A 14,174-nucleotide genomic window follows, 5' to 3' on the forward strand; every position below is an offset into this window, starting at 1 on the left:
CAGGAAACACTTCCTGTTAGTCCTGGTGAACAGGAAACACTTCCTGTTAGTCTTGGTGAACAACATACACTTCCTGTTAGTCCAGGTGAACAGGAAACACTTCCTGTTAGTCCAGGTGAACAGGAAACACTTCCTGTTAGTCCAGGTGAACAACATACACTTCCTGTTAGTCCAGGTGAACAACATACACTTCCTGTAAGTCCAGGTGAACAACATACACTTCCTGTTAGTCCTGGTGAACAGGAAACACTTCCTGTTAGTCCTGGTGAACAGGAAACACTTCCTGTTAGTCCAGGTGAACAACATACACTTCCTGTTAGTCCAGGTGAACAGGAAACACTTCCTGTTAGTCCTGGTGAACAGGAAACACTTCCTGTTAGTCCTGGTGAACAGGAAACACTTCCTGTTAGTCTTGGTGAACAACATACACTTCCTGTTAGTCCAGGTGAACAGGAAACACTTCCTGTTAGTCCAGGTGAACAGGAAACACTTCCTGTTAGTCCAGGTGAACAACATACACTTCCTGTTAGTCCAGGTGAACAACATACACTTCCTGTTAGTCCAGGTGAACAACATACACTTCCTGTTAGTCCAGGTGAACAACATACACTTCCTGTTAGTCCAGGTGAACAACATACACTTCCTGTTAGTCCAGGTGAACAACATACACTTCCTGTTAGTCCAGGTGAACAACATTCACTTCCTGTTAGTCCAGGTGAACAACATACACTTCCTGTTAGTCCAGGTGAACAACATACACTTCCTGTTAGTCCAGGTGAACAGGAAACACTTCCTGTTAGTCCAGGTGAACAACATACACTTCCTGTTAGTCCAGGTGAACAACATACACTTCCTGTAAGTCCAGGTGAACAACATACACTTCCTGTTAGTCCAGGTGAACAGGAAACACTTCCTGTTAGTCCAGGTGAACAACATACACTTCCTGTTAGTCCAGGTGAACAGGAAACACTTCCTGTTAGTCCAGGTGAACAACATACACTTCCTGTTAGTCCAGGTGAACAGGAAACACTTCCTGTTAGTCCAGGTGAACAACATACACTTCCTGTTAGTCCAGGTGAACAGAAAACACTTCCTGTTAGTCCAGGTGAACAGGAAACACTTCCTGTTAGTCTAGGTGAACAGAAAACACTTCCTGTTAGTCCAGGTGAACAGGAAACACTTCCTGTTAGTCCAGGTGAACAACATACACTTCCTGTTAGTCCATGTGAACATACACTTCCTGTTAGTCCAGGTGAACAGAAAACACTTCCTGTTAGTCCAGGTGAACAACATACACTTCCTGTTAGTCCAGGTGAACAACATACACTTCCTGTTAGTCCAGGTGAACAACATTCACTTCCTGTTAGTCTAGGTGAACAACATTCACTTCCTGTTAGTCCAGGTGAACAGAAAACACTTCCTGTTAGTCCAGGTGAACAACATACACTTCCTGTTAGTCCAGGTGAACAACATTCACTTCCTGTTAGTCCAGGTGAACAACATACACTTCCTGTTAGTCCAGGTGAACAACATTCACTTCCTGTTAGTCCAGGTGAACAACATACACTTCCTGTTAGTCCAGGTGAACAACATACACTTCCTGTTAGTCCAGGTGAACAACATACACTTCCTGTTAGTCCAGGTGAACAACATTCACTTCCTGTTAGTCCAGGTGAACAACATTCACTTCCTGTTAGTCCAGGTGAACAACATACACTTCCTGTTAGTCCAGGTGAACAGAAAACACTTCCTGTTAGTCCAGGTGAACAACATACACTTCCTGTTAGTCCAGGTGAACAACATACACTTCCTGTTAGTCCAGGTGAACAACATACACTTCCTGTTAGTCCAGGTGAACAACATACACTTCCTGTTAGTCCAGGTGAACAGAAAACACTTCCTGTTAGTCCAGGTGAACAACATACACTTCCTGTTAGTCCAGGTGAACAGAAAACACTTCCTGTTAGTCCAGGTGAACAGAAAACACTTCCTGTAAGTCCAGGTGAACATACACTTCAACAGGAGCGAAAGGACTAAAGCTGGACTTTTATGACGTTATGAATCATTCAGAAGACTCTTTGTTCCATTCTTATAGGAAACATGATTATTTTCTCAGTATAAAACATGTTATAGAACAACAATGTTATAAAATACTTGACATGACAAAACTTCAGTCAAAGTCACAGTTGCTAAACCTCTAAATATATCTGCAGTTCTCACAGTCCAGAGGCTAAACCCGGATTAAACCTTTAAAATAACCCAATCTGTGCTCACTTGTCTTTATTTAATCCTATTCTGAGCCCTGCTTTAGTCCTGCTTTAGTCCTGCTTTAGTCCTGCTTTAGTCCTGCTTTAGTCCTGCTTTAGACCTGCTTTAGTCCTGCTTTAGTCCTGCTTTAGTCTTGCTTTAGTCTTGCTTTAGTCCTGCTTTAGACCTGCTTTAGTCCTGCTTTAGTCCTGCTTTAGTCTTGCTTTAGTCCTGCTTTAGTCCTGCTTTAGTCTTGCTTTAGTCTTGCTTTAGTCTTGCTTTAGTCTTGCTTTAGTCTTGCTTTAGTCTTGCTTTAGTCTTGCTTTAGACCTGCTTTAGTCCTGCTTTAGTCCTGCTTTAGTCCTGCTTTAGTCCTGCTTTAGTCTTGCTTTAGTCTTGCTTTAGTCCTGCTTTAGTCCTGCTTTAGTCCTGCTTTAGTCCTGCTTTAGTCTTGCTTTAGTCTTGCTTTAGTCCCGCTTTAGTACCACTTTAGTACCACTTTAGTACAGCTTTAGTACCGCTTTAGTACAGCTTTAGTACAGCTTTAGTACAGCTTTAGTACAGCTTTAGTACCGCTTTAGTACCACTTTAGTACCGCTTTAGTACCGCTTTAGTACCACTTTAGTACAGCTTTAGTACAGCTTTAGTACAGCTTTAGTACCACTTTAGTACAGCTTTAGTACAGCTTTAGTACAGCTTTAGTACCACTTTAGTACAGCTTTAGTACCACTTTAGTACAGCTTTAGTACCACTTTAGTACCGCTTTAGTACCGCTTTAGTACCACTTTAGTACAGCTTTAGTACAGCTTTAGTACAGCTTTAGTACAGCTTTAGTACAGCTTCAGTACAGCTTTAGTACCACTTTAGTACAGCTTTAGTACAGCTTTAGTACAGCTTTAGTACCACTTTAGTACAGCTTTAGTACCACTTTAGTACAGCTTTAGTACCACTTTAGTACCGCTTTAGTACCGCTTTAGTACCACTTTAGTACAGCTTTAGTACAGCTTTAGTACAGCTTTAGTACAGCTTTAGTACAGCTTTAGTACAGCTTTAGTACAGCTTTAGTACAGCTTTAGTACCGCTTTAGTACCGCTTTAGTACCACTTTAGTACCGCTTTAGTACCGCTTCAGTACCACTTTAGTACAGCTTAGTACCACTTTAGTAATAATAATAATAATAATAATAATAACTTTTATTTATATAGCGCTTTTCAGTGACCCGACCCAAAGACGCTGAACATAATAAAAAAGGGGGTGTATTTACAGACAGGGGGGACAACACGTACAGAACACATTAATATACAGATAAAATGAACAAGACAGAAGAAGTAGAGAGAAAAAGATGGGGATGTAACAGTAGTACAGCTTTAGTACAGCTTTAGTACAGCTTTAGTACCACTTTAGTACCACTTTAGTACCGCTTTAGTACAGCTTTAGTACAGCTTTAGTACAGCTTTAGTACAGCTTCAGTACCGCTTCAGTACAGCTTTAGTACCGCTTTAGTACCACTTTAGTACCGCTTTAGTACCGCTTTAGTACCACTTTAGTACAGCTTTAGTACAGCTTCAGTACAGCTTTAGTACCACTTTAGTACAGCTTTAGTACAGCTTTAGTACAGCTTCAGTACAGCTTTAGTACAGCTTTAGTACCACTTTAGTACAGCTTTAGTACCACTTTAGTACCACTTTAGTACAGCTTTAGTACAGCTTCAGTACAGCTTCAGTACAGCTTTAGTACCACTTTAGTACCGCTTTAGTACAGCTTCAGTACAGCTTCAGTACAGCTTCAGTACAGCTTTAGTACAGCTTTAGTACAGCTTTAGTACAGCTTCAGTACAGCTTTAGTACAGCTTTAGTACCACTTTAGTACAGCTTTAGTACCACTTTAGTACCACTTTAGTACCGCTTTAGTACAGCTTCAGTACAGCTTCAGTACAGCTTTAGTACAGCTTTAGTACAGCTTTAGTACCGCTTTAGTACAGCTTTAGTACCGCTTTAGTACAGCTTCAGTACAGCTTTAGTACCACTTTAGTACAGCTTCAGTACAGCTTTAGTACCACTTTAGTACCACTTTAGTACAGCTTTAGTACAGCTTTAGTACAGCTTTAGTACCACTTTAGTACCGCTTTAGTACAGCTTTAGTACAGCTTTAGTACCACTTTAGTACCGCTTCAGTACAGCTTCAGTACAGCTTCAGTACCACTTTAGTACAGCTTTAGTACCACTTTAGTACCACTTTAGTACCGCTTTAGTACAGCTTTAGTACAGCTTTAGTACAGCTTTAGTACAGCTTTAGTACCACTTTAGTACCACTTTAGTACCACTTTAGTACCACTTTAGTACAGCTTTAGTACCACTTTAGTACCGCTTCAGTACAGCTTCAGTACAGCTTCAGTACAGCTTTAGTACAGCTTTAGTACCACTTTAGTACCACTTTAGTACCGCTTTAGTACAGCTTTAGTACAGCTTTAGTACCACTTTAGTACCGCTTCAGTACAGCTTCAGTACAGCTTCAGTACCACTTTAGTACCGCTTTAGTACCGCTTTAGTACAGCTTTAGTACAGCTTTAGTACCACTTTAGTACCACTTTAGTACAGCTTTAGTACCACTTTAGTACCACTTTAGTACCGCTTTAGTACAGCTTTAGTACAGCTTTAGTACCACTTTAGTACCACTTTAGTACAGCTTTAGTACCACTTTAGTACCGCTTCAGTACAGCTTCAGTACAGCTTCAGTACCACTTTAGTACAGCTTTAGTACCACTTTAGTACCACTTTAGTACCGCTTTAGTACAGCTTTAGTACAGCTTTAGTACAGCTTTAGTACCACTTTAGTACCACTTTAGTACAGCTTTAGTACAGCTTCAGTACAGCTTTAGTACAGCTTCAGTACAGCTTCAGTACCACTTTAGTACAGCTTTAGTACAGCTTTAGTACAGCTTTAGTACAGCTTTAGTACCACTTTAGTACCACTTTAGTACAGCTTTAGTACAGCTTCAGTACAGCTTTAGTACAGCTTTAGTACCACTTTAGTACAGCTTTAGTACAGCTTCAGTACAGCTTTAGTACAGCTTTAGTACCACTTTAGTACAGCTTTAGTACCACTTTAGTACCACTTTAGTACAGCTTTAGTACCACTTTAGTACCACTTTAGTACAGCTTCAGTACAGCTTTAGTACAGCTTTAGTACCACTTTAGTACAGCTTTAGTACCGCTTCAGTACAGCTTTAGTACAGCTTTAGTACAGCTTTAGTACCGCTTTAGTACAGCTTTAGTACCACTTTAGTACCGCTTTAGTACCACTTTAGTACAGCTTTAGTACCACTTTAGTACCACTTTAGTACAGCTTCAGTACCACTTTAGTACCGCTTTAGTACCACTTTAGTACCACTTTAGTACAGCTTTAGTACAGCTTCAGTACCACTTTAGTACCACTTTAGTACAGCTTTAGTACAGCTTTAGTACAGCTTTAGTACCACTTTAGTACCGCTTTAGTACCACTTTAGTACCGCTTCAGTACAGCTTTAGTACCGCTTTAGTACAGCTTTAGTACCGCTTTAGTACCACTTTAGTACCGCTTCAGTACAGCTTTAGTACCACTTTAGTACCACTTTAGTACAGCTTTAGTACAGCTTTAGTACCGCTTCAGTACCACTTTAGTACCGCTTCAGTACCACTTTAGTACCGCTTTAGTACCGCTTTAGTACAGCTTTAGTACAGCTTTAGTACAGCTTTAGTACAGCTTTAGTACCGCTTCAGTACCACTTTAGTACCACTTTAGTACAGCTTTAGTACAGCTTCAGTACAGCTTTATTACCACTTTAGTACAACTTTAGTACCGCTTTAGTACAGCTTCAGTACAGCTTTATTACCACTTTAGTACAACTTTAGTACCACTTTAGACCTGCTTTAGTTCCAGTTCTGATGTGGTGAAGGTGTACACGCGGTCAAAGGTCAGAAAGGTCAGACTCGGGTCATGGATCTATTGCGTCCGTGTCACAAGCGGTGGTTCAGTGCGTGAATCAAGAGCTCCACAAACACCGAGCCTCCGCAGCCCTGTGACCCGGCGGAGGAGCCCTGTGACCGGGCGGAGGAGCCCTGTGACCCGGCGGAGGAGCCCTGTGACCCGGCGGAGGAGCCCTGTGACCGGGCGGAGGAGCCCTGTGACCGGGCGGAGGAGCCCTGTGACCCGGCGGAGGAGCCCTGTGACCGGGCGGAGGAGCCCTGTGACCCGGCGGAGGAGCCCTGTGACCCGGCGGAGGAGCCCTGTGACCGGGCGGAGGAGCGCCTCGTGCCTCGCTCTTCTTCCTGGAGCTCCACAAAGACAACTCACCCGCAAACAGCTCCCGCCACAGATATTCTAATAGATCCATAAACAGCAGGTCCACCGCGCGAGGTTCACGGAAGTGCTCCTTCTGCGCATGCGTCTGTCACACATAGAGGGTGGAGCCCATGGGCGGAGCCGAGCCGGTTTTCCTGCTGTCAGTCAAATGCACTTTTTGGGTTTTTTTGTAACCCTACGTTAAAGGTCAATGCACACGTCTGTGTTGTCCTAACGTCCCCTCCACTGTCCTAACGTCCCCTCCACTGTCCTAACGTCCCCTCCACTGTACTAACGTCCCCTCCACTGTCCTAACGTCCCCTCCACTGTACTAACGTCCCCTCCACTGTCCTAACGTCCCCTCCACTGTCCTAACGTCCCCTCCACTGTCCTAACGTCCCCTCCACTGTACTAACGTCCCCTCCACTGTCCTAACGTCCCCTCCACTGTACTAACGTCCCCTCCACTGTCCTAACGTCCCCTCCACTGTCCTAACGTCCCCTCCACTGTCCTAACGTCCCCTCCACTGTACTAACGTCCCCTCCACTGTCCTAACGTCCCCTCCACTGTCCTAACGTCCCCTCCACTGTCCTAACGTCCCCTCCACTGTACTAACGTCCCCTCCACTGTACTAACGTCCCCTCCACTGTCCTAACGTCCCCTCCACTGTACTAACGTCCCCTCCACTGTCCTAACGTCCCCTCCACTGTCCTAACGTCCCCTCCACTGTCCTAACGTCCCCTCCACTGTCCTAACGTCCCCTCCACTGTACTAACGTCCCCTCCACTGTCCTAACGTCCCCTCCACTGTACTAACGTCCCCTCCACTGTCCTAACGTCCCCTCCACTGTCCTAACGTCCCCTCCACTGTAGTAACGTCCCCTCCACTGTACTAACGTCCCCTCCACTGTCCTAACGTCCCCTCCACTGTCCTAACGTCCCCTCCACTGTCCTAACGTCCCCTCCACTGTAGTAACGTCCCCTCCACTGTACTAACGTCCCCTCCACTGTCCTAACGTCCCCTCCACTGTACTAACGTCCCCTCCACTGTCCTAACGTCCCCTCCACTGTAGTAAAGTCCCCTCCACTGTCCTAACATCCCCTCCACTGTCCTAACGTCCCCTCCACTGTCCTAACGTCCCCTCCACTGTACTAACGTCCCCTCCACTGTCCTAACGTCCCCTCCACTGTACTAACGTCCCCTCCACTGTACTAACGTCCCCTCCACTGTCCTAACGTCCCCTCCACTGTCCTAACGTCCCCTCCACTGTACTAACGTCCCCTCCACTGTCCTAACGTCCCCTCCACTGTACTAACGTCCCCTCCACTGTCCTAACGTCCCCTCCACTGTCCTAACGTCCCCTCCACTGTACTAACGTCCCCTCCACTGTCCTAACGTCCCCTCCACTGTCCTAACGTCCCCTCCACTGCAGTAACGTCCCCTCCACTGTACTAACGTCCCCTCCACTGTCCTAACGTCCCCTCCACTGTCCTAACGTCCCCTCCACTGTACTAACGTCCCCTCCACTGTCCTAACGTCCCCTCCACTGTAGTAAAGTCCCCTCCACTGTCCTAACATCCCCTCCACTGTACTAACGTCCCCTCCACTGTCCTAACGTCCCCTCCACTGTCCTAACGTCCCCTCCACTGTCCTAACGTCCCCTCCACTGTACTAACGTCCCCTCCACTGTCCTAACGTCCCCTCCACTGTACTAACGTCCCCTCCACTGTCCTAACGTCCCCTCCACTGTAGTAAAGTCCCCTCCACTGTCCTAACGTCCCCTCCACTGTACTAACGTCCCCTCCACTGTCCTAACGTCCCCTCCACTGTACTAACGTCCCCTCCACTGTCCTAACGTCCCCTCCACTGTACTAACGTCCCCTCCACTGTCCTAACGTCCCCTCCACTGTACTAACGTCCCCTCCACTGTCCTAACGTCCCCTCCACTGTACTAACGTCCCCTTCACTGTCCTAACGTCCCCTCCACTGTCCTAACGTCCCCTCCACTGTACTAACGTCCCCTCCACTGTAGTAAAGTCCCCTCCACTGTCCTAACGTCCCCTCCACTGTACTAACGTCCCCTCCACTGTCCTAACGTCCCCTCCACTGTCCTAACGTCCCCTCCACTGTACTAACGTCCCCTCCACTGTACTAACGTCCCCTCCACTGTAGTAAAGTCCCCTCCACTGTCCTAACGTCCCCTCCACTGTCCTAACGTCCCCTCCACTGTCCTAACGTCCCCTCCACTGTCCTAACGTCCCCTCCACTGTACTAACGTCCCCTCCACTGTCCTAACGTCCCCTCCACTGTCCTAACGTCCCCTCCACTGTACTAACGTCCCCTCCACTGTCCTAACGTCCCCTCCACTGTCCTAACGTCCCCTCCACTGTAGTAACGTCCCCTCCACTGTCCTAACGTCCCCTCCACTGTACTAACGTCCCCTCCACTGTAGTAAAGTCCCCTCCACTGTACTAACGTCCCCTCCACTGTCCTAACGTCCCCTCCACTGTCCTAACGTCCCCTCCACTGTAGTAAAGTCCCCTCCACTGTCCTAACGTCCCCTCCACTGTACTAACGTCCCCTCCACTGTCCTAACGTCCCCTCCACTGTACTAACGTCCCCTCCACTGTCCTAACGTCCCCTCCACTGTACTAACGTCCCCTCCACTGTCCTAACGTCCCCTCCACTGTCCTAACGTCCCCTCCACTGTACTAACGTCCCCTCCACTGTCCTAACGTCCCCTCCACTGTACTAACGTCCCCTTCACTGTCCTAACGTCCCCTCCACTGTCCTAACGTCCCCTCCACTGTACTAACGTCCCCTCCACTGTAGTAAAGTCCCCTCCACTGTCCTAACGTCCCCTCCACTGTACTAACGTCCCCTCCACTGTCCTAACGTCCCCTCCACTGTCCTAACGTCCCCTCCACTGTACTAACGTCCCCTCCACTGTACTAACGTCCCCTCCACTGTAGTAAAGTCCCCTCCACTGTCCTAACGTCCCCTCCACTGTCCTAACGTCCCCTCCACTGTCCTAACGTCCCCTCCACTGTCCTAACGTCCCCTCCACTGTAGTAAAGTCCCCTCCACTGTCCTAACGTCCCTTCCACTGTCCTAACGTCCCCTCCACTGTAGTAAAGTCCCCTCCACTGTACTAACGTCCCCTCCACTGACCTAACGTCCCCTCCACTGTACTAACGTCCCCTCCACTGTACTAACGTCCCTTCCACTGTCCTAACGTCCCCTCCACTGTCCTAACGTCCCCTCCACTGTACTAACGTCCCCTCCACTGTAGTAACGTCCCCTCCACTGTCCTAACGTCCCCTCCACTGTACTAACGTCCCCTCCACTGTAGTAAAGTCCCCTCCACTGTACTAACGTCCCCTCCACTGTCCTAACGTCCCCTCCACTGTCCTAACGTCCCCTCCACTGTAGTAAAGTCCCCTCCACTGTCCTAACGTCCCCTCCACTGTCCTAACGTCCCCTCCACTATACTAACGTCCCCTCCACTGTAGTAACGTCCCCTCCACTGTACTAACGTCCCCTCCACTGTAGTAAAGTCCCCTCCACTGTACTAACGTCCCCTCCACTGTCCTAACGTCCCCTCCACTGTCCTAACGTCCCCTCCACTATACTAACGTCCCCTCCACTGTAGTAACGTCCCCTCCACTGTACTAACGTCCCCTCCACTGTCCTAACGTCCCCTCCACTGTCCTAACGTCCCCTCCACTGTCCTAACGTCCCCTCCACTGTAGTAAAGTCCCCTCCACTGTCCTAACGTCCCCTCCACTGTACTAACGTCCCCTCCACTGTACTAACGTCCCCTCCACTGTCCTAACGTCCCCTCCACTGTCCTAACGTCCCCTCCACTGTAGTAAAGTCCCCTCCACTGTACTAACGTCCCCTCCACTGTACTAACATCCCCTTCACTGTCCTAACGTCCCCTCCACTGTACTAACGTCCCCTCCACTGTACTAACGTCCCCTCCACTGTCCTAACGTCCCCTCCACTGTCCTAACGTCCCCTCCACTGTAGTAAAGTCCCCTCCACTGTAGTAAAGTCCCCTCCACTGTACTAACGTCCCCTCCACTGTCCTAACGTCCCCTCCACTGTACTAACGTCCCCTCCACTGTCCTAACGTCCCCTCCACTGTCCTAACGTCCCCTCCACTGTAGTAAAGTCCCCTCCACTGTCCTAACGTCCCCTCCACTGTCCTAACGTCCCCTCCACTGTACTAACGTCCCCTCCACTGTCCTAACGTCCCCTCCACTGTCCTAACGTCCCCTCCACTGTCCTAACGTCCCCTCCACTGTACTAACGTCCCCTCCACTGTCCTAACGTCCCCTCCACTGTACTAACGTCCCCTCCACTGTCCTAACGTCCCCTCAACTGTCCTAACGTCCCCTCCACTGTACTAACGTCCCCTTCACTGTCCTAACGTCCCCTCCACTGTCCTAACGTCCCCTCCACTGTAGTAAAGTCCCCTCCACTGTACTAACATCCCCTTCACTGTCCTAACGTCCCCTCCACTGTCCTAACGTCCCCTCCACTGTCCTAACGTCCCCTCCACTGTAGTAAAGTCCCCTCCACTGTAGTAAAGTCCCCTCCACTGTCCTAACGTCCCCTCCACTGTACTAACGTCCCCTCCACTGTCCTAACGTCCCCTCCACTGTAGTAAAGTCCCCTCCACTGTACTAACGTCCCCTCCACTGTACTAACGTCCCCTCCACTGTCCTAACGTCCCCTCCACTGTACTAACGTCCCCTCCACTGTCCTAACGTCCCCTCCACTGTCCTAACGTCCCCTCCACTGTACTAACGTCCCCTCCACTGTCCTAACGTCCCCTCCACTGTACTAACGTCCCCTCCACTGTCCTAACGTCCCCTCCACTGTCCTAACGTCCCCTCCACTGTACTAACATCCCCTTCACTGTCCTAACGTCCCCTCCACTGTCCTAACGTCCCCTCCACTGTAGTAAAGTCCCCTCCACTGTACTAACGTCCCCTCCACTGTCCTAACGTCCCCTCCACTGTCCTAACGTCCCCTCCACTGTCCTAACGTCCCCTCCACTGTAGTAAAGTCCCCTCCACTGTAGTAAAGTCCCCTCCACTGTCCTAACGTCCCCTCCACTGTACTAACGTCCCCTCCACTGTCCTAACGTCCCCTCCACTGTAGTAAAGTCCCCTCCACTGTACTAACGTCCCCTCCACTGTCCTAACGTCCCCTCCACTGTACTAACGTCCCCTCCACTGTACTAACGTCCCCTCCACTGTCCTAACGTCCCCTCCACTGTAGTAAAGTCCCCTCCACTGTACTAACGTCCCCTCCACTGTACTAACGTCCCCTCCACTGTCCTAACGTCCCCTCCACTGTACTAACGTCCCCTCCACTGTCCTAACGTCCCCTCCACTTTCCTAACGTCCCCTCCACTGTACTAACGTCCCCTCCACTGTAGTAAAGTCCCCTCCACTGTACTAACGTCCCCTCCACTGCACTAACGTCCCCTCCACTGTCCTAACGTCCCCTCCACTGTCCTAACGTCCCCTCCACTGTCCTAACGTCCCCTCCACTGTAGTAAAGTCCCCTCCACTGTCCTAACGTCCCCTCCACTGTCCTAACGTCCCCTCCACTGTAGTAACGTCCCCTCCACTGTACTAACGTCCCCTCCACTGTAGTAAAGTCCCCTCCACTGTACTAACGTCCCCTCCACTGTCCTAACGTCCCCTCCACTGTACTAACGTCCCCTCCACTGTACTAACGTCCCCTCCACTGTAGTAAAGTCCCCTCCACTGTACTAACGTCCCCTCCACTGTAGTAAAGTCCCCTCCACTGTCCTAACGTCCCCTCCACTGTCCTAACGTCCCCTCCACTGTCCTACAACCCGCTCAAGTATCGCCCCAGGCAAAACTCAACTAAAGCTCATTTTTAAATTCTGCTTTAGCAAGTGAATGAGTGGCATCCTGTCCCTTCTGTCCCCGCAGTGGCCATGTTTCAGGACAAACCCTGTCTCACACAACCCTGAAGACGCCGGGTCGAGGGTCCTGAAGACGCCGGGTTGAGGGTCGAGGGTCCTGAAGACGCCGGGTCAAGGGTCAGGGATCGAGGGTCCTGAAGACACCGGGTCGAGGGTCCTGAAGACGCCGGGTCGAGGGTCCTGAATACGCCGGGTCGAGGGTCAAGGGTCGAGGGTCCTGATGACGCCGGGTCGAGGGTCAAGGGTCGAGGGTCGAGGGTCCTGAAGACGCCGGGTCGAGGGTCCTGAAGACGCCGGGTCGAGGGTCCTGAAGACGTCGGGTCAAGGGTCGAGGGTCCTGAAGACGCCGGGTCAAGGGTCGAGGGTCCTGAAGACGCCGGGTCGAGGCTCAAGGGTCGAGGGTCCTGAAGACGCCGGGTCGAGGGTCAAGGGTCGAGGGTCCTGATGACGCCAGGTCGAGGGTCAAGGGTCGAGGGTCGAGGGTCCTGAAGACGCCGGGTCGAGGGTCCTGAAGACGCCGGGTTGAGGGTCAAGGGTCGAGGGTCGAGGGTCCTGAAGACGCCGGGTCAAGGGTCGAGGGTCCTGAAGACGCCGGGTCGAGGGTCAAGGGTGGAGGGTCCTGAAGACGCCGGGTCGAGGGTCAAGGGTCGAGGGTCCTGAAGACGCCGGGTCGAGGGTCCTGAAGACGCCGGGTCGAGGGTCAAGGGTCGAGGGTCCTGATGACGCCGGGTCGAGGGTCAAGGGTCGAGGGTCAAGGGTCCTGTTCGTTAGACGCCAAAACTGTTATGGAAATATCTGCAAACAATGACCAAAAAAGGATGAAGCAGAAACAGAGTTTGTCTTTCTTAAAAGGTGGATCTTTATTTACTCGAGCCGTAAATACCACTGTTCAGAACAATGACACTACACATGCTCCTCCAGAACAATGACACTACATATGCTCCTCCAGAACAATGACACTACACATGCTCCTCCAGAACAATGACACTACATATGCTCCTCCAGAACAATGACACTACACATGCTCCTCCAGAACAATGACACTACACATGCTCCTCCAGAACAATGACACTACACATGCTCCTCCAGAACAATGACACTACACATGCTCCTCCAGAACAATGACACTACACATGCTCCTCCAGAACAATGACACTACACATGCTCCTCCAGAACAATGACACTACACATGCTCCTCCAGAACAATGACACTACACATGCTCCTCCAGAACAATGACACTACACATGCTCCTCCAGAACAATGACATCACACATGCTCCTCCAGAACAATGACACTACACATGCTCCTACAGAACAATGACACTACACATGCTCCTCCACTACACATGCTCCTCCAGAACAATGACACTACATATGCTCCTCCAGAACAATGACACTACACATGCTCCTCCAGAACAATGACACTACATATGCTCCTCCAGAACAATTACACTACACATGCTCCTCCAGAACAATGACACTACACATGCTCCTCCACTACACATGCTCCTCCAGAACAATGACACTACACATGCTCCTCCAGAACAATGACACTACACATGCTCCTCCAGAACAATGACACTACACATGCTCCTCCAGAACAATGACACTACACATGCTCCTCCACTACACATGC

General features: G+C 49.6%; 1 protein-coding gene across 1 annotated transcript in view; it reads right to left on the reverse strand.

The window, feature by feature from the left end:
* LOC140364902 (lethal(3)malignant brain tumor-like protein 4) overlaps positions 1-6,676 on the reverse strand; it is a 72,075-nt gene extending 65,399 nt beyond the window's left edge. Inside the window, exon 1 of the mRNA XM_072451282.1 lies at positions 6,580-6,676. The gene's annotated coding sequence lies outside the window, so the exon portion shown is untranslated. The remainder of the gene's footprint in view (positions 1-6,579) is intronic.
* Between the last annotated feature and the right edge of the window lie 7,498 nt (positions 6,677-14,174).

The sequence above is a fragment of the Eucyclogobius newberryi genome, unplaced genomic scaffold (assembly GCF_026437365.1).
Source record: "Eucyclogobius newberryi isolate DKJ021-1_F unplaced genomic scaffold, fEucNew1.0.hap1 SCAF_18, whole genome shotgun sequence".
Taxonomy (NCBI): Eukaryota; Metazoa; Chordata; class Actinopteri; order Gobiiformes; family Gobiidae; genus Eucyclogobius; species Eucyclogobius newberryi.